General features: G+C 40.8%; 1 long non-coding RNA gene across 1 annotated transcript in view; it reads right to left on the bottom strand.

Moving 5' to 3' along the window:
• Nucleotides 1–17,090: 17,090 nt before the first annotated feature.
• Nucleotides 17,091–21,748, bottom strand: part of LOC115086837 — a 35,513-nt gene continuing 30,855 nt past the window's right edge. Inside the window, exons 2-3 of the long non-coding RNA XR_003855348.1 lie at nt 20,247–21,012; nt 17,091–17,404 (exon numbers count right to left, since the gene is read on the bottom strand). This is a non-coding gene — a long non-coding RNA (uncharacterized LOC115086837). The remainder of the gene's footprint in view (nt 17,405–20,246; nt 21,013–21,748) is intronic.

Raw genomic sequence — 21,748 nt, 5'->3', positions numbered from 1 at the left:
TTTTCTCAGTAGAAGGGAGTGGGCAGTGGAGTGCCTCAGGGATTTGTATTGGAGCACTTACTTTTCAATATATTTATAAATGATCTGGAAAGAAATACGACGAGTGAGATAATCAGATTTGCAGATGATACAACATTGTTCAGAGTAGTTAAATTACAAGCAGATTGTGATAAATTGCAGGAAGACCTTGTGAGACTGGAAAATTGGGCATCAAAATGGCAGATGAAATTTAATGTGGATAAGTGCAAGGTGATGCATATAGGGAAAAATAACCCATGCTATAGTTACACAATGTTAGGTTCCATATTAGGTGCTACAACCCAAGAAAGAGATCCAGGCATCATAGTGGATAACACATCGGTTCAGTGTGCTGCGGCAGTCAAAAAAGCAAACAGAATGTTGGGAATTATTAGAAAGGGAATGGTAAATAAAATGGAAAATATCATAATGCCTCTGTATTGCTCCATGGTGAGACCGCACCTTGAATACTGTATATAATTCTGGTCGCCGCATCTCAAAAAAGATATAATTGCGATGGAGAAGGTACAGAGAAGGGCTATCAAAATGATAAGGGGAATGGAACAGCTCCCCTATGAGGAAAGACTAAAGAGGTTAGGACTTTTCAGCTTGGAGAAGAGACGGCTGAGGGGGGGATATGATAGAGGTGTTTAAAATCATGAGAGGTCTAGAACGGGTAGATGTGAATCGGTTATTTACTCTTTCAGATAATAGAAAGACTAGGGGGCACGTCATGAAGTTAGCATGTGGCACATTTAAAACTAATCGGAGAAATTTCTTTTTTACTCAACGCACAATTAAACTCTGGAATTTGTTGCCAGAGGATGTGGTTAGTGCAGTTAGTATAGCTGTGTTTAAAAAAGGATTGGATAAGTTCTTGGAGAAGTCCATTACCTATACCTACTATTAATTAAGTTGACTTAGAAATTAGCCACTGCTTTTACTAGCAACGGTAACATGGAATAGACTTAGTTTTTGGGTACTTGCCAGGTTCTTATGGCCTGGATTGGCCACTGTTGGAAACAGGATGCTGAGCTTGATGGACCCTTGGTCTGACCCAGTATGGCATTTTCTTATGTTCTTATGTTCTTACCGATATTCAGAGTTACCCGCATAAGTATCCATGTAAGTTTAGACACCCCATGGAGTAGGTCTAAACTTAGGCAAGTAGACTTATCCGGCTAAGTGTGTATATAAAGTATATTCAGCGACTTTGCCATGCCGCTGAGTATACTTCACAACTTTAGACGGATATGTTCTAACCGGAAAAGTTACTTACATAGCCAGCTTTGGATATCTACCCCAGTAAATTTTTAAAAAATCCTTTTTCACATCCATTTTCACTCCAAATCCACCCCGAGCATTCCCTCCGCTCCCTATTCATGCACCATATTGTGTAACCTTCTCTTTGGGAATCTCCCAGAATTCAGGGGCACACTGTTGTCCCCTGGGCACTTTACTCACTACTCTCTGTCTTTCTCTACTCTTGAAACTCTCAGTACACCACAGGCATCGGGGTGCCAGGGTTCTATTTGGTGGAGGGGAACATTCATCCTCTAGGACCTTAGGCTTACGGGGTGGGGGGGGGGGGCACCAACACTCAGTATCTCAATTTTTTTAGGGTTTATTTCTCCCCAGTGCTCACGCTTAGGATGTCCTTGTTTTAGGACACTTAAAGAAGATACTGAACACTCTGGTGAGGTGTTACACAATAAATTTACTGTAACAAAAAATGCTTCAAGTACAATTAGCACAAGCTCTTCATTCAATGTTCACAGAATCAAGTAATCAACTACAAAAAATTCTGATGGTCTCAGACCTGCCAGCAGAGCCAGTGACCCTTTTGGTGGCGGGCATTAGGCAAACAATCCAGTCCTCGAGATGGCAGAAAGTAGGGTCCTGTTGTGAGCTGAGATGCCCTTATCTCCTTCCCTGATGTTACTGAGAACCTCTGTGGGAGTGGGAGTGGGAGAGAGAAAGAGAGAAAGAGAAGAAAGAAAGAGAGAGAGAGAGAGAGAGAGAGAGAGAGAGAGAGAGAGAGAGAGAGAGAGAGATCACTTTACTATTTATACCACTGTAAGAGGGGGCACTTTTCACTTGGTTTGGAAGGTTAGGGTAGATTTGGGGGGGACAGTTTTACATACACAGTAGGAGGTTCGAACAGCAAAGATGACATCACTGAAGATTTTCTGCTGTTTGAATCGAGGAGTTATACAATGCACTCTCTACCTAGCTTCACAAGCACCTTGCAGAAATTACCTATGCAATGCGGGAGCAGGGAAATTAGCCTAGCCACACCCCCTTTTTTTTTTTTTTTATCAAGGGCGTTATTTCTGCTATAAATATAACATTTTGATAAATCTAGGGGTTAGTGCTTAAGCTAGGATTTAGTTAGGGAGAAGGATAGGGACCAAGGGAGTCTCTACACACACACACTAAGATGCATTCTGTGTGTTTCGGGGGAAAGCATAATAAATATGCCTCTAAATATAAAATGCTGTCTGAAGGCAAAAGGTGGTGCACAAAATTTCTTTTATTCTAATTTGATTTTTAAAAATTTATTATAGCTCCATTACATGGATAAGACGGCAGTCACAGTGCTGACATGTAACTTTTCTCAGACTGCAATAAGCACTTCGAAACCAGGGCTTTTATGTTGAGACCAGAATTTTGATAGCTGAATCTCTGCTCTAGCTCAGCTCATAGGTGTCTCTGCTAGACTGCATTTATGAACAAAGACCCAAGGTCTGCACTGACGCTAGGCTATAAGCCAGCCTGAATAGCCCACCTCAGTCTCCCACTGATTGTGAAATTGTGCTGTAATTTTCCATGAAACTGGTCCATCTCCTACTGCAATAAAAGTGTAGCCTTTGCACCTGCTGTACATCACTGTTATGGGGTTGGCATATATTTAAAACAAAATTGGAAAAGCATATTCCATGGAATACAGAACATTTTCAAAGGCATTCTTTATCTCCATCACTTGCTTAGCAGAGATGAAATGCACTTTTCATGTATTCCTGCTGACTCCTCTCCCATTCACCCCTTTCTCTTTTTCTTCTCCCATTCACTCCCACTCTGCACCCAGCCCATGTCCACTTTCCCTTGGTGAGCTCAGACCAGAGAACCCACCAGCCTTGCTGATCCTGTTGCCCCTTTTCCTTCAGCCGGTAGAACCCGTGAAACCCTGGAACCTCGCTGCTCCAGCCGCCAGGTCCCCCGGATTTACTTTGGCTGGCAAAGTCTGGGAACCCCCTGCCAGTCAGCCGTCAGCTCCTCCTAGGGAACCTCGCTGCTCCCACCGCAGGCTCATCTTGCTATTGATAGCTGTGTTTTTAAACTTGCGTACATAGCTTTCAGTTGGCAGGAAATTAAGTGCATGTAAGTTTTCACGCATGCACAGATGAAAAATTGCAACAAAGGACAGATTGTCAGACAGCTACGGCACCCCTACAGTACTTAAAGAATGCCTGAGAACGTCATTCCCCTCCTTTCCACTCTTGTGAAATTCTTTTTTATTTTTTGTTTAAATCTTTTTATTGAAGAAATTGTCAAGGAGAGAATACAATAATCAAAAAGAGAAGCTATACACATATTCATGACGTTTCCAACCATATGTTGAAAATAAAATCAGATATATATCAAACTGGCATGGTTAAAACAGCAAAGCGTTCATAAACAAATAAGGATAAACATAACGAATTAAAGAATAAAAAAGAGAGGCAGAAGAAGAAGAAGGGGCATAAGGTAAAGTAAGGAGAAGGTGAACGAGATAAGAGAAGGAGGAGGAGAAGGAGTATGCATCTCGTCAGGATCTGCATGCTGATCTGTGTAACGGTGTTACGATCTAAGGCAGTGGTCCCTAAACCTGTCCTGGAGGGCCACCAGCCAGTCGGGTTTTTGGGATATCCACAATGAATATGCATGAGAGAAAATTTGCATGTTATGGCCTTTTGCTCCATTTGAACCAATGGAGATAAAGAGCTACGAAATTGCAACCAGGCATAAAACTGGGTTTTGAGAAGCCCAAATGTATCTTGCAGCTCCGCAAAAGACAACCTGTTTTCCCGCAATATTGAGGTAAGAAACAAGATACCAGCTGTCTACCAAGTTGGCCAGTTGAGGGGGCACCCTCCAACCCTGATAAGGGAGTTATGCCAAATGGGGGTCATATTAGAGGACTTCCAAGCATGTGTATTAAGTGGGCGTAAAGCTTCAAGCTCTAAAAATGCACTGTGCAGAGAGCATAGAATAGCATTAGAAGCAGGTCTAGAAAGGAGAGACATACCTGGAAAACATTCTGTGGGGTAAGGAGAAATGAGATGTTGTTCAATATATAACCATCTAGGATGTGCTCAAACATCAGAAGTAGCAGAGTAAAAGTCTAGGAAACTCACCCCCCCCCCCCCCATGTTGCTTTGTTGCTTTCAATTTACTAAGTGCTATCTTAGGAGTTTTGTTATGCCATAAAAATCTCTGCAGGGTCCTATCCACTTGAATATAAAAGTCCTTGGGGAAAAATATGGGAATCATGGAAAGAAATTAAGAAATTTTGGGGGCCAGGCGAGCTTAATAGTTTCAAGTCTACCCCACCAGGATAGATGTAAAGGAGACCATTTCAGTGAAGCCTCACATAATTGCTATAAGATAGCTACCTCTCCATGGGTTGTCGTGTCTATGGGGTCAGTATAAAATTTAATACCCAGATATTTAAGCCCATTATTTACCTTTTGTAATGAAAAACAGGATAAGTCTACTGTGGATCCCAAGTAATTTAAGGGGAGGAGCTCAGTTTTATGCCAGTTTATCTTGTATCCAGATAGAGAGGAGTAGGAGGAGATCAGGTCAAAGAGATGTGCTAGGGAAATAAGAGGGTTAGACAGAAAGAGCAGGACATCATCAGCATAAGCAGACAATTTAAAGGTTTCAGATCCAATCGTAATACCTTCAATAGAAGAATTTTGACAAATTGCCAAAAGTAAGGGTTCCAAAGCCAGGTTGAAGAGACGTGGGGAAAGAGGACATCCCTGGCGTGTACCTCTGTATAGGGAGAAAAGATTAGAGGCTTGATTATTGATATATAAGAAGGCTTTCGGGGAGTGATAGAGTAGTTGAATCCAGGATATAAAGGCGGATCCAATTTCGAACCATCGTAGTGTAGCAAATAGGAAAGGCCATTTGACCTGGTTGAAGGCCTTTTCTGCATCTAACGAGACAGCCATTATAGGTTCTGAGATAGAGAGCGCATGTTCATGAATGTGTAGAAAAAGGCGAGTGTTATTAGCTATTAACCTGTTTTTAATGAAGCCTGATTGATCGGGGTGAACAAGAGAACACATAGGTTGAGCTAACCTAGTGGCTAAAATGTTTGCACATATTTTGTAATCAGTATTGAGAAGAGAGATGGGATGATAGTTGGCAACGTTTGTGTCATCTCTGCCTAGCTTTGGAATTACCACTATACAAGCCTCGGTAAGGGCCAAAGCAGCATTAGGAGTAGAAGAAATAGAGGAAAGGTAATCGTGCAAGTGTGGGAGAAGGTCCTTTTTGAATGCTTGATAAAAGTCTGATGAGAATCCATCAGGGCCAGGCACCTTCCCAGTGGAGAGTGAAGCGACAGCCGTTCCTATTTCTTCTGACGATATTGGCACATCTAGTTGGGTCGTTTGTGCTTCTGTCAAGGCAGGATGAGATATTGTGGACAGAAATTTTTGAAGAACATCCGGGGTTAATGTAACTTCAGAATGATATAGTGAGGCGTAAAAATCTTGAAAAGTTTGGAGAATATCCGTATCCGATGTCATTGAGCACTGAGTTGGAGATATTTTAACAATCCTCTTTTTTTCTACTTTCTTCTTAAGATAGGAGGACAACAAATGGCCACATTTGTTATTTGCTGAATAATAAAGAGCTTTAGTCCTGAAAAGGCCCACTCGGACTTGAGAACTTAAAAGCTGGTTATATTGATACCGAGCCTTAAGTAGCACCTGTAAAGAGAAGGGTGTAGGACAGTTTATATGAGCATGTTCCAGTGAAAAAACTTCTTGATGGAGAGACTGTAGGGCTGCTTTATGAGACTTCCTTTGACGGATGGAGTAGCTTATTATTTCTCCCTGGATTGTGGCTTTGAAAGCAGCCCAAATGGTAGGTGTAGCCACATCGGAAGTAGTATTGAACTGAAAATATTCAGGAATCTTGGAATGAAGCAGTTGAAAGAATTCTGAGTCCGCTAAGAAAGCAGAGTTGAAGCACCATTGTTGATTGATTCATAAAACTGATTGTAAATTACAGGTGAGTGTGATCACCACATGGTCCAATATTACAATGGGACATATTGTTGCAGACTGTATCCTGGGTACCAGATTATGGGAAGTGAGAAAAAAGTCTATCCTGGAATAGGATGTTTGAGGGTAGGAGTAAAAAGTAAAGTCTTTGTCGGTAGGATGTAACAAGCGCCATGGGTCCGACAGACCAAAGATGTCGAGTATATGTCATAGAGCTGTAGTAGATCTGGATATAGAGGGTTTAGCATTAGACTTTTTGTACAAGAAAGGGTCCAGTGGTTGGTTGAAGTCTCCTCCTATTATATACTGAGAAGAGTCCAAAGTTAAGAGCTGCATAAACACTGAGTGGAAAAACTGAGGATCATCAGCATTTGATGCATAGAGGTTGAGAAGGGTGAAATTTTCAGATGAAATGGTAAGCTGCCCCATATTCCAGCGGCCTTCCAAGTCAGCCGCCTGGTGTGTAACCTGCGCTCCAAGACGTTTGTGTATCAGAATGGCTGTACCTCTTTTTTTGTGAAAAGACGGAAGAAAACTTGTCCAGCCCATTGTTGTTTCAACTTAAGTGCTTCGCTAGTTGAGAGGTGAGTCTCTTGGATAAGAGCAACGTCTGCTCACAGAGACTGTAAGTAAGATAATATTTTCTTTCTCTTTAATGGGTGTGAGAAGCCATTAACATTAAGGAAACCAAAGTGAATGTAGTAGTGGATGATGCCATGGACAATGAACTGAGGACGGGTTTCTGAGGTGATCAGCAATCATATGCAGTATTATATCCAGATCAGTTGGTGATGGTTGGTCTGCTCTACATGATATTTTAGAGATACGGAGGAAGAGTAGAGAGTTCAGAAAAACAGGGAGTGCCATAAAAAAATAAAAGAATTGGAGAGGTAAAAAAGAAAATCAGAAGCTCACAAAGCAGTGTAGTGCAAAGCACCAGTAGCAAAAGAAAAGGGCCTCTAGGCGGGCCAGTGGCTCTCCGACTCTCACTAGTTGGAATGTTGCGTTCATGTATACGGAAACAAATCTCAGTTAGAAGTGATTATATTAGAAACATTATAATCTTTTCAGCTACCTTTTGGTCCGGTAGCTTATTACCATAATTATGGCTCCAATTATAGGAGCAATGGTGATTAAAAAAAAAGAAAAGTTACCACGCATTAAGAAAAGATCAACAGGTTACCTGCGTGTGTAATGAGTTCACAATCCGAAGAAGGAAAAAGGTTGACTTGAGCGATAAATAAAAAACCAAATTGGGTTCAGGTAACCATGGATGAGCTTTGTTCCAGGGGCCTTAGAAATTCTTCTAGCTCTTCTGGCCAATGAAACACCTTGGTCTGATTATGGCAGGTGACCCACATTTGAGCCGGGTATAATAGGCCATATTGTGCTCCCAAAGATTGTAATCACGGCCTTAAAGTGAGGAAAGCCTTCCGCCGGTCTGCTGTGGATTTTGCTAGATCGGAGACAAACAGGAGGGAGTTACCCTGATACTGGTTAGGAACCTTACTTCTGGCAGCTGCCAGAATAGCAAGCACTTGCGGGTAACGCAGTACTTTAAAAATAATAGGTCGAGGGTAGTTAGAGTTGCGAGGAGGCCGCAATGGTATCCTGTGCGCTCTCTCTATCTCAAAGGGATGTTTGAAAGTGAGTTGTAGGCTTGAAGGTATGAGCTTGAGAAGGAAAGTGATCATTTCAGTGCCTTCAGCTCCTTCGGGGACGCCTAGTATCCGTATGTTGTTTCTATGATTGTGATTCGATAGATCTTCTATGTCCTCCTGTTGTAGTTTCTCGACATTGCGGTTCAATCGGGGGAGTCGTCTAACCGTGACTGAAAGCCTACCATTTGAGAAGCCATGGATTGTAAGTCTCCTTGGATTGCTGCCGTGGCATCGATATTTAATTGTATCATATGTTTCAGTTGTTTTAATTCAGTCAATACGAGATCTGCAGACGCCATAGTTTTAGGGAGTGGGACTTTATCCGGCAACGGCGGGTCTTGTTTCACATGCTTTGAGCCAGAAGCAGCCGCAAAAGCTGCTTTGATTTTACCGACTTTGGTGTAGCCATATCAGGGAATAATTATGTAGATATTTCAGTGGAAAAGTTCAGTTTTGGAGGTGTTCCATTGCAAATTAGCGGTGAGGTCTCACGGAGCTGTGAGTTCAGGCAACCATCTTGGTCGCTGCTCAAGAGCGCCCCCCCACTCTTGTGAAATTCTTAAAAGTTCCCACTCAAAATACTTATATCTCAAGTCCTACAGTCAGTTATTGGACTCCCTCTGAAATGTTTTTATTTATCATACATTTATAGTATGCTAGTCCATAGGAAGCTTGCTCTTAGCAGGTCATATAGTAAAAACAAAGTACAATAGTAAACATGAAACATTAAAACACTACAAGAACATAGCCAATAAATAAAACAGCTCACATGTTTGATAAATAAAATATATGTGCCCTGGCCACCCTCACTGTTATGATGAGGAAGAGATCTTATGCTTGAAGCTCTACTAATGGTCCATTGGAAGTATTTCAATGATCAACAGAATCCCACAGTACATATTAATAAAAAAAAATAAAAAATTGAGGCCTTAGATGGTTTATGGTTTCCTTTAAATGTGATCTTCAGGAATGGTCTCCATGAAAAGTGAAATAAATCATACTTAACTAAATCTCGCATCTCACAATGGTTTATAAAGCCTAGCCTAAACTCACAAAGCACATTTACAGCTTAATTTCCTGCACTGTAATATTTTGATCATTTTCAGCTTAGCCATATTGTTGTTTCCTCAGAAATGTTGATATGCACAAAATGCAAACAGGACAAATATGAGCAAATGCAATATGCAAAGCATCAAAGGCAATAGGCAATATGCAAAGCATCAAAAAAGGCAAATTATATACACTAAAGCATCATAACCTTTGTACTGCTCAGTATTTTGAAACTATGCACATTAAGTGTTAATATTTACCCTTTATCAGTGGCAACATTATTGAGTCATTTCTGAAATTTTATAAGCATCTCCCTAACAACCCTGGTAATAGCCATTCTAGCAAAAGTGTCTAAGATTACCTTATGCTCACTGAGCTTAATTGGAGGACCTATATCAAACAAATCTCAATACAATATTTTTTTATTAAATATGTTCATACACATTTACAACCTCACCTAATACATAGGAACACCTATCTAAGCGGTATATATATTAAAACTCCATAACCCATGCATTACCCTCCATTCATACCTACTCATTCATACCCAAACCACACACACCATTCTTAAAACCACCCAACATGATCATTAATTGCACTTCATTTAACACCTGTAAACATTCATAGTGTGTAGTATTCTACCTCACAGTATTTATCCAATTGTGGAAATAACTACTTTTACATACAAATTTATCACCACCAAATTTGTCACCACCGACGAAGATCTCGTTTCACCCGTTCATGCGGGCTTCTTCAGGGACTGTCTATTTACCCAAACGCAACTCTATTATCTTGTTGATGTGCATCACATAACTGACTTCTAATACCGTATATTCACAATCGATTGCACTCTTCTTTATGATGCTTTCAAATTCACAGCAACACCGCACATAGAATAGGGTCCTTGGTTACAATGTCTCCACTTCTTTTAACCAACTGCTACAAATTTGTGCTTTAAATCATTTCTTGGTATACATTGTTGCCTTGAAGACTTGTAGCTTCTCAGGAGACACGAGCCTTCTCCATCCGATTATTCTCTCACCGAAGTCTCAACAATCTTTTTTCACAAATAAACAAAATTGTAATTTGTGGTGAGACACAGATGGAACTGTTTGTAGTATGCTAGTACCAAGCTTAGAGCAGTGCGGTGAATGTGAGGACGTTTATTTGTGAAAAAAGATTGTTGAGACTTCGGTGAGAGAATAATCGGATGGAGAAGGCTCGTGTCTCCTGAGAAGCTACAAGTCTTCAAGGCAACAATGTATACCAAGAAGTGATTTAAAGCAAAAATTTGTAGCAGTTGGTTAAAAGAAGTAGAGACATTGTAACCAAGGACCCTATTCTATGTGCGGTGTTGCTGTGAATTTGAAAGCATCATAAAGAAGAGTGCAATCGATTGTGAATATACGGTATTAGAAGTCAGTTATGTGATGCACATCAACATGATAATAGAGTTGCGTTTGGGTATATAGACAGTCCCTGAAGAAGCCCGCATGAACGGGTGAAACGAGATCTTCGTCGGTGGTGATAAATTTGGTGGTGATAAATTTATATGTAAAAGTAGTTATTTGCACAATTGGATAAATACTGTGAGGTAGAATACTACACACTATGAATGTTTACAGGTGTTAAATGAAGTGCAATTAATGATCATGTTGGGTGGTTTTAAGAATGGTGTATGTGGTTTGGGTATGAATGAGTAGGTATGAATGGAGGGTAATGCATGGGTTATGGAGTTTTAATATATATACCACTTAGATAGGTGTTCCTATGTATTAGGTGAGGTTGTAAATGTGTATGAACATATTTAATAAAAAAAATATTGTATTGAGATTTGTTTGATATAGGTCCTCTGGTTGTGTTTACATTATATTATATTATAGACAGAGGCAAAGCACCATTATTGTCTACCCACTGAGCTTAATTGGCCATATTGACTATGATGTCATAGATAGCATTGCATCTTGCATTGACCAATTGGCTTCCATTAAATCCAAGATGGATTTTGACAATCTTTCAAGCATGGTTGCTCCTACTGGGAATTTTAAAGAGCAGCTTAGAGTATTTAAAATTAATGGTATCTGTTTAAAAAAATTCATTTGTAAAGTATGTGACTATTAGTGTATGAACGTTTGGAATAGTGCACAATACACAGAGCAATTCTGAAGAAAATATGAGTCTTACATTATATATAGCATTTTTGACACCAGCATTAAAAAGATAGCACAGTGTACAGAGGCTACAGCTTTCTTTTAAATGATTATGCTCTTTGTATTCTAGCATTTCAGGGGCTAGTTTATGATCCCAGGACTTGGCAGATACTGAACTGAAATATTTACACAGATTAACTCACTACTAAATTAGTGTCTCTGGTTTTACAGCAAGCATAGTTTTCATCAAATTTCGGCCAAGATTCTTCATTTGTAGCCATTAATATTTAATGAAGTGTTCATTTGCACAATTAGCAAAAACTGTAAATAATGTTTTGTGCAGATGCACTGATTTCATGGTACACAAATATTTGGAGTAACTCAGCCACCACTTAAAGTTGGGAGTGCTTTGTGAAAATGCAATCTTCGGTACACAGTGCAAAGAGGACCCTGTTTCAGACCGAAGAAGGATTCATGGAAGGTAGGAGACCTGTAACTTCAGTAACAAAAGCTTGGCAGCAGCTGGCACAAATTGTCTGGGCTAGCGGATTAGGATCCCTGAGCCCTGGTGAAACCACTGAGTTATGCTAAGCCTAATGACCCATTGGCAGGCTGTTCACCATGCAGGAGACCAGGGGTGGATTCCTGGAGCAGGAGCCTGCTCCTCAAGCCAACATTCAAAGACCCGAAGGGAGCCAGATCCATTTGCACAAAAGACGCTCTTCGGGGGATTCAGGTTCCCAAGAAAAGCATGGGGTCTGCAGCCTCCTGTTGAGACCTGCTGTTGTATTGGCTAGGTTATAAGGAGCGTGTTTTGGGGAGGGGGTGTTGGGGGAAGGAATGCTGGATTTCTTCATGTTAATAGCTCGACATTAGAGCATTTGGTGCCAAAGACTTTGGATAGTGGTAAGACACAGTCATTGGCATTGTGCGATTTTTATAGGGGGCATTTTCAGGTATTAACTGTCCCATAGAAAGAAATATAGACTGTATTTCTTTGTCACTAAATTCACGGCTGTGCAACGTTTAGCAAGAGAAATACCTTAATATTCTCATTCCCCCCCCCCCCCCCCTTGGCCAGGTAAGTGTAAGTCATATTGCATTTTAAGATCTGTGTGTGAGTTGATTCTGTTTTCATTTATATTGCTTTAAAAAGTAAACAGCAGTCCAGTCTAAGTGCCTGACAGGCGGAATATAAAACAAAATCATTAAATAAGCAAATATTAAACAACCAGATGTTTAGTTGCATGTTAAACTGCTTTGCTAAAGATATTTTTATTTATTTATTTATTTATTTACGATTTTTATATACCGATGTTCATTTCAAAAAGAGATATCACATCGGTTTACAATAAGGTACAATAGGTAATTCACTATCCCCTAAAAGGGCTTACAATCTAAAATTTTTGTACCTGAGGCTAAGAGATTACAAAAATAAAACCATCAAAATCAAAGTTCTTAACAATTAAGCAAAAGGTATAACAAGGAGCATATTAAAGAAATAACACAAAGGGTTGCACGAAGGGGTGCTTGCTTGGTGCCTTTCAAACTGCCCGGCTCTGTTTGCAATGATGTCAGGGGAGGGGGCGGGTCTCAGAATCATGGTTTTCCCCACAGAAATCTCTTCTCAGTTTCAAAGACAGTTTTTTCAATTTTTTTGTCTTTTTCCCTTGGATGTTAGCTGCTACAAGGTGATCAGCACTGGTGGGTAGCCCTCCCCATCACAAGTGCCTGCTGGCTTGGCGCCTTTCAAACTGCCCGGCTCTGTTTGCGATGTTGGCGATCAAACAAAGTCAACAACAGGCAGAGGTCAGTACCGAGAAGACAGTCCAAGAGGTACTACCTGGGGAGACGAAGGAACAGGAGGACGCTGGAACAGAAGGACAATGGAACAGGACTGGGACAAGACTGGAACAAGGCTGGAACGAGGCTGGAACAAAGACTGGAAATACAGAGGCAAACTTGATATCACAACGTGATCGACCTGATTGCCAAGGCAAGGAAGTGCAGGCAGGCACTTCCTCTTATACAGCATTCAATCAGGGTGCGTCGCGGAGCTGGGATCTGCCCCAGCCCTTTAAGGGACCAGGCGGTCCGCATGCATGCGCCTAGAGGCGGAGCCGACATCATGGAAGACGCCGAGCCCCGCCGTGAGGCCTGGCTGGAGGTGGAAGGCCCGGCGACTGCTGCCGCGGGACACTGAGGCCTGGCTGTACTCGCTGCTGCAGCTGGGGAGGATGGCCCGGAACCCGTGGAGGACTTAGTGAGGTGAGCAGGCCCGGGCGTGGGCCAAGCGCAGATGGGATGCGCAACAAGAGCTTCTTGAGAGGAAAGAGTTGTCTTGGAAATATAGTGTAAGCCTACTATAACCGGCTAATCTAAGCATCTTACATTTATTGATTGGTTGATTTAGATTTGTTCCTCACTTCATTCATAAACACGTGCTCAAAGCGAGCTCACATTAATCAATATCAAATTAGAACACATATAATAAATACAATTCCATAAACATTTTCCTAAAATAACATACCTGGCAAAACAACAGAATGAACACACTCCACAAAACCGTCAATAAAATCATTCACCATAGCACCACTCAATCAACATCCATCTAAAATAGGCTAAAATCAAACTGAAACACCTGTACTAATCTAAAATGTCTACAAATGGCAGTCTATAAAATATGGAATTCCCTACCCATCTGGAAATAAATAGCTTACTAGTTAATAAAACCAGAATTCAACAATGTCAAAGTGAATATGATTTTCCAGAGAAAAGTGCAGATAACATTGAAGAATAAAACACTTTCTATTAGAGCTGGTGGGAGAACACACTTGTTTCTTTTCAGATCAAATAAACTGGAATCTAAGTGCAGGGTCTGAGGTGTGAGCTGAAAATGGTTCCTTCTTGGCTTCCTTTTTTTTTTTTTTTTTTTAGCTAAGATTGAGAACCTATACCATAGCGCCTAGTCACCCAGCCCCTTTAGGGACATGGTGATGTAAAACAGGAGGATTAAATTATCTGCAAAAAAAAACAAACCCAAAAATTATAGCCAGTGAAAAGAGACACCTGCATACAAGGTATGTCTCTGTGTGTTTGGTATAAAAGAGCACGTAATGTAAAGCGGCAATTAATATGCAATCCTGTCTAGCAAATTTGTTTAATTATTAAGTCTTGCTGTAAGATCTGTTCACTGTCAGGTTTGAACTAGGAACAGCTTGGGATGGAGGAGGTGACTAGTGGACTAACCAGAGAACACAGTGGATACCCAGATTCACATAGTTTCAGTGATAACTTCCAAAACGCCACCTTGGAGAAGTCAGATTGGTTGGAGGACCAGTCAAAGGAGTTTATGGGAATGAGGATGGGCACCCAGTAGGCTGAAGGCTACCAAACTTTTTTGCCATAAAATGTCAATCCATCATTTGACTCTAGCATGCCTATAACTCAGACTTGCCTAGTATTTAGACCTGGCCTGCATTTCTGTGCACTTTAAGAATACTTTGGCTCAGGACAAGAATTAGTGGTTAATTTTTGCCAATATCATGGCTGTCCTGTTTTGCCCTGTGCTTTTTTATAACCTGTAAGTAAGTGCCTTTTGTTTTATGCTTTTGTAAACCGTTGTGATGTAACTACGAACGACGGTATATAAAATCTTTTAAATAAATAAATACATTTTATAGATGTCTATCATATCTCCCCTCAGTCGTCTCTTCTCCAAGCTGAAGAGTCCTAACCTCTTTAGCCTTTCTTCATATAGGAATCGTTCCATCCCCTTTATCATTTTGTTTGCCCTTTTCTGCACCTTTTCTAATTCTGCTATATTTATTTGAGATGTGGTGACCAGAATTGCACACAATACTCAAGTTGAGGTTGCACCATGGAACAATACACAGGCATTATGATATTCTCCGTTTTATTCTCCATTCCTTTCCTAATAATCCCTAGCATTCTATTTGCTTTCTTGGCTGCTGCTGCTGCACACTGAGCAGAAGATTTCCTCATATTTTCATCGATGAAACCTAGATCCTTTTCCTGAGTGGTGACTCCTAATGCCATTTAACCTGAACCCTCTCCCAACAAGTGATACCTTGTTATGTTTCACCAAAATTAACATTGGAAAGGACAGCAGTTTTAATTGCAGTTTCCACACAGGGGTGTTTAGTTAAATTTAAAGCTATGGCAGACCACATAGCTCAGTGGTAAGTGCTGTGTGCTGCTGTGTGCAGACTATGGGTTCATATTCGTAGTCTAGGCTTCTGCTTCTCAAATCGGCTAGGGCTGGAGATCACTCAATGTTGACACCTAGTGCCCAGGGTCCATTTTAGCCAGGTTCTGGAAGAAACTACAATCTGTGGTCTCCTGTTGAGTTGAAAGGTGGATATAAAAATAAGGGGCAAAGCCCGGGAAGCTGTGAATGAATATTCAGGGCACTGTTGACCAACAGAGGTCAGTTCCGATTGAGGCAGAAGCTCAAAGAAGCAGGAGGAAAATGCAGGACCAAAAAAAAAAAAAAATAAAGTTTTAGTAGACCATGATTCCATATATTCACCCTGTCTAAGAAAGACAAAAGGAAGGAGACCTTCTCCTGTTTAAGGAAGATAAAATAATGGTAAGATCCCTCCCAAATGTGAAAGGAAAATAAGAACAGTGAACGTCAGACAGTTCCACCCTCTGCATTTTTGGAGGTCTTAGGAAGCAAAATATCTGTAAATGAAAATGTAAATATCTGTAAATGAAATCCTAATTATTACTAATCAACCCAGCTTATCCATTCACCAACTGCAACAGAACACTTCACAAAATCTCACACCTCCGTCCACTGTCAGAGATCTAGGAGTTCTCTTAGATACACAACTTAGCTTCAAATCCCACATCAAATCACTCCTAAAAGGGGGCTTCTATAAACTCCAAACCCTCAAAAAACTTAAGCCTCTCCTCCACGCACATGACTTCCGTACCGTTATGCAAACCACTATACTATCAAAACTTGACTATTGCAACTCACTGCTAATAGGCCTTCCAGCTTCCACAATCAAACCCCTCCAAATCTTACAAAATGCCATGGCTCGCATCCTTACAAACTCAAGAAAGACTGATCATATTACTCCCATATTACAAAACCTCCACTGGCTACCAATCACCTATCGCTCTCAATACAAAACACTTACTATCATACATAACACGCTATATAAAAATAACTCCCCCTGGATCGAAGATATGCCACACTTCCACCAGGCCAACCGTCCTACCAGAAACTCCCTTGCGGGCACCCTCCACACCCCTTCACTCAAAATTGCTCACCTCACAAACACCAGAGCGAGAGCCTTCTCCATCGCCGGCCCCACCCTTTGGAACTCCCTCCCCACCGAGCTCCGACTAGAACCTTCACTTAATCAATTCAAAAAAGGAATCAAGACCTGGTTATTTAAACAGGCCTATCCCAACGCCTCTCAACCCTAGCATTTGACTTCTCCTCAACACTCATTATTTCCCTCTCCCTAGTACAGTGTCCCCCCGCCCCCCTACACACCCTCCCTCCCTCACCACCCCATCCATTTTATGACTTCCTGATATTCAGTCACCACCTCTCCTTCCCATCGCCACCACCTGCCCCCTTGTACAGTTCCTACCCCACCCCGCCTCCCCTATGCGCTTCATCCCCCACCCCGCGCTACCCCCCACTCTGTCGCCTCTTGTATATAATTAATTTATGTCCAACCTGGTTAACCACATGTAATCTCATTTAATAACTGTGGCGCCCGTTGGCTCTACAGTAAAGTTGTCACCTTTTAACTTCCTATCCTTCCTCCATCTATCATTGTAATTTCCTTTCTCAGTTGTCTGTAAACCGACATGATGTTTTTTTTACGAATGCCGGTATATAAAAGTTATAAATAAATAAATAAATAAAAATAAATAAATAAGTAAAATCCCTGCCTCTCAGCATTTAGAGCTCATAGTGCTCTGCCCCATGCCTCTAGGGTAAAGGAGCAGCTCGGGTACCAGGAGAACTATCTCTGCTCACCTCCCTCACTTTCTGGCTCTCGCCCATCACGTCACCCAGGACTTCATTCATTCATTCATTTATTTCAAAAGCATTTGATGTTTCGTGTATCCTGTGTGGATGGGGACACTTCTTAACATGTGCATGACATCACGATGGATTTATAAAGCGCTGGACCAGCAGCATGCCAGCTATTGAAGTCCATGTGACTGGTGAACATTTGTTCTGAAGTAACTAAAAAAAAAAAAAAAAAAAATTAAATGTGAGATAAGCACCCAATCCTAAAATATTGATAAAGGCGTGAAAAGATGGCACTTGGCGCCGTAGGAAAAAAGTGCAATGAAGCTCCAGAATGTCTGCAGGATGATAGGAAAATAACGAGTAGGAAGTGGACGGAGGAAAACAAGCGGAGAACTTGAAACCAATGAAAGTGAGCACAGCACCCATTCCATACATATTTCTATTTCTTAAACATCGTAAGATAGAAACCATTGTACAGCACAAAAAAAGATGCAGATTTGTAACCTTAGCTTAATTCTGCCATATTTCAAAGGTGTGTAAGTCATTAAAGTCAGTAAACATAAATAAGAAAAGATATGCAGGCTTCCAACTTTCTTTATGTTCACTAAAGATGTTGAGCTTGCTTGTCCTGCACCGTTTATTCAGTTATTGTAATTTTTTTTAGATTTAGCTCACGCCTTTTCATTGGTAGCACCGGGTGAGTTACGTTTGGGCTCGATGTGTAATTCCCTGTCCCCAGAGGGCTTACAATAATCTGGGCAAACGTTCTGGTCATGTGGCAGAAACGGACTCCAGAGTCCCCAGGCAGCCATAAGTCCCTTTGGTTGCAGCTGTACAGCTCCATTCAAGCCTAGGGGAGCTGTTTTTGCAATTCCCACTTCTTTCTTTTTCTCTTGGGCCCCTCTCCCCTCTTCTCTCCTACATTTGCCCCCTCTGTTTTTCCCTCCTCTGCCTTTCCAAAAGGATTCACCGAGCTCTTTTCCCCTCCATCCTATAATATTTGTTCTCCCTTCCCTTTTCTCTTTCGGTAGGGTAACCTCAATTCAAGCATTTTGTGCCCCTCCCACCTCCCACAGCAATACAAAAAGGTGACAGCAGATAAAGTTGTTCCATGCATCCACCACACTTTCTGGGAAGAAGGAATTCCTATTGCTACTCCTTGTTTCTAGAAATTCCTTTCCACTGAAAAATGGCTGTTTCTTGTGCATAATTATTTATAAGTTTGAGGTGTGTGAGTTTGTTTACCGTATCCCTCCTGTCTTGCCTTTTAACTTCCTTCCCCTCCCCTTGCCTTTCCCTCAGACAGGTAACCCTCTTCAAGTTTGCATCCCTCTGCTGACCTGCCCTCCCTTCCCAGGTGCCCTTACACATTTGGAAACAATAAAGAAGCAATGTTAGATGGCATGGAGCAGAGTCTTTACAATCCAGATTGGGTCTGGAAAACCTGAGCAGCAGGAATAGAGTGAGGGGCAGACTAGATGGGTCTTTCAGCGCTTGCCTGCCATCCTATTCTAGGTTTCTGTCTGTAGGATAGGCTTCCCTGCCCTGTCTGACCCAATCTCTGACTTGCTACAAATTGGAAATGGAACGGGCCAACCTCAAACCCTCTCTCACTAATTCCTGCTGAATATTTATCATACTATTACCATTCACAACTGTGTCATATTTATTCATTTGATTACCTATGTACAGTTTTATAGTCTTTTTTTCACTTGCTATTCTAATGTATCAATAGGCTGAAATGTAAATATTGTGCTGTTCAATTTCTCCCCTTCCATCCCAAGTTTATTTTCCTTGTTTTTTGTAACTTTCCCTCTCCCTTTTTCTGATTCACTGTATTTAAAGTTCAAGGTTCTTATTGAAAATATTGTTTTTATGTTACGTTATGCTTTACACTCCTTGTTATTTGTAAACCGGGTTGATGTGATGCCTATCATGAAACTCGGTATAACAAAAACAATAAATAAAAATAAATAAATAAATAAATAAATAAATAAATAAATAAAATATTCATTTCCCCACCCCATCCAATAAGCAATAGCTTGCCGAATTGAAGTCTGGAAGCAGTTTCTTGTTGGCGTGGGCAAGTGGATGGAAGAAGAGGTGAAAACACGTAACTAGATTGTGAGGTCTCAGCCTGGTGCTTAGAGCAGTGGGCTGAGACCCGAGAAAGCCAGGGCTCAAATCCCACTGGCATTCCTTGTAAACTTTGGCAAGTCGTTTCACTTTTCATTGTCTCAGGGATAAACTTAGACTGTAAAACCTCTGAGGACAGGGAACTACCTAGTATACCTGAATGAAATCCACTTTGAAGTGAGTGACCAGTCCCAAAATGTGAAATATAAAGTAAAAATTAAATTAAATAAGGGCTACCCTAACTCAGCTGCCACTTCTGCAAAACCTTACCAAGAGTGGGCATGTTTGGATAGGTTTCAGCCGCTCTCTCATCTCAAAGCCATATAACTAGGTGAGACCAGGAGCCAGGCTTCATAATCTATACATGGATGGGGGAGCCTGGGCAGGGCACTGTGGCTTAAAAATGGGTAGATAAGTGTACATGTTTTAAATTATAAACAAATTGACAATAAGCCTGTTTAAAAAAAGTACAAACCAATTCTCTGTTCCTTCTCGAGTTTTACGAATAGGTGATCGGAAATTATTGCTTGCATCCTCATTATATGATTATGCATTACAAGAAACGCGTTCCAGAGCATTTTCTTACATGGAATGGATTATCAAGAGAATTGAGAGCTGTACCTAATCACTTCAGTACAGAAATAAAGCTAAAGCCATTCCTTTTTCAGCGGGCTTTTGCAAGTTGATTTATGATTTTATTTATTTTAATCGAAGCTCCTGTTTTGTGATTTTGCGTTTAAAGTATATATTCTGTTTGTTATTATGTGCTCCATGCTGAACGATTAATGCATTGGAAGTTGCAGAATATAAGAATTTGTAAATAAATAAATAAATAAATAAATAAATGTGACTCCCACTCCTTTGAGGACCTCCCGGAATGCAAGGGCACACTGTCGTCCCCAAGGCCCCTTTCTCCTACCTCACACCAACACAGTCCACTTGCCCTGGGGTGCCGGGGTTCTTTCCAGCAGGGAAGAGGATTCATCCTCCGGTGCCCTAAGCTCACAGGGGTGGGGTCCAACACAATCTTTCCATCCTCTTTCTCTCAGATGTACTCATGCTTGGGATGTTCTTGCTTTAGGGCACCTTGCATTCTTAAAGAAGATGCCAGACTCCTTGTTGAGGTGTTCCAAAATAAATGTACTGCAACCAAAAATAGTTCAAGTGCAATTAGCAAGTCCTTTAGCTGGATAACTTTAAACCTATCAATGCACAAGATGTGGTTAATTGGTCGATAATGTACATACAAATCCAATTATTTAATTTTATCAAAATATGTGGGACCAACGCTGAGTCAGCTCATAACATTAGGGTTGCTCTTAAGCTTAAGTCGACTTTAATTTATTTTTTAGAATTTGTTTTGCACTTAAAAAATAACCTTAGACCAATCAGGTAACAAAGTGAATGTATATCTTGTATCTCTCTCAAAGTCCAAGTTGCTAATAGTGCATGCATGAGCATAAAAAGACTGAAAAAATACTTAGCTTGCAGGCCATACATAAACCGAACCCTGACATGAATTCACGTTTCAGTGGACATCTGCTTCAGGGGGATTGATCATTACACAGCGTTGCTCACACCTCACAGGTAATTGGTTTGGTTGAAAATGATATTGCTCACTGCAAGTCATTCCTCTTAGCATCTTATAAGTTTCACAAATCAATTCTCTGGTGTTGTATGAGTTTCTAAAAGACATGGCATAAACAGAAGAGTTTATAAGCAGTCCGGAAATGACATAATCAGTCATGCATAATTCAAATATCCAACACTGTTAGATCAAAAATTACCAATTGATAATCTCATTAAGACCCCGGGGAGACACCGTATCTCAATAAAAAAATCCCTGGTTTATTCAAAGCAACTTGTATTTCAACACCTCTATGGGGCAGGTGTACTTGTTCCAAAATTGTCCATTTCAGATCTTGAAAGGAGTGTGAATATTGCAAGCAGTGAGCTTCAAGTGAAGCCATCATTTTAGCTGTATTAATACAACTCCTGTGCTGAATCAAGCACAAATGAACACTCCTTTTAATTCGTCCATTCAAATGGTAGATGAAATGTAATGTGGACAAGAACAAGGTGTTGCATATAGGGAAAAATAACCCTTGCTGTAGTGACACAATGTTAGGTTCCATATTAGGAGCTACCACCCAGGAAAGCGATCTAGGCATCATAGTGGATAATACTTTAAAATCATCGGCTCAGTGTGCTGCAGCAGTCAAAAAAGCAAACAGTTAATGCAGTTAATATAGCTGTGTTTAAAAAAAGGATTGGATAAGTTCTTGGAGGAGGAGTCCATTACCTGCTATTAATTAAGTTGACTTAGAAAACAGCCACTGCTATTACTAGCAACGGTAACATGGAATAGACTTAGTTTTTGGGTACTTGCCAGGTTCATATGGCCTGGATTGGCCACTGTTG

This window comes from Rhinatrema bivittatum, chromosome 3, assembly GCF_901001135.1.
Source record: "Rhinatrema bivittatum chromosome 3, aRhiBiv1.1, whole genome shotgun sequence".
NCBI classification, from domain to species: Eukaryota; Metazoa; Chordata; class Amphibia; order Gymnophiona; family Rhinatrematidae; genus Rhinatrema; species Rhinatrema bivittatum.
This window is presented reverse-complemented; position numbering and strand designations above follow the sequence as displayed.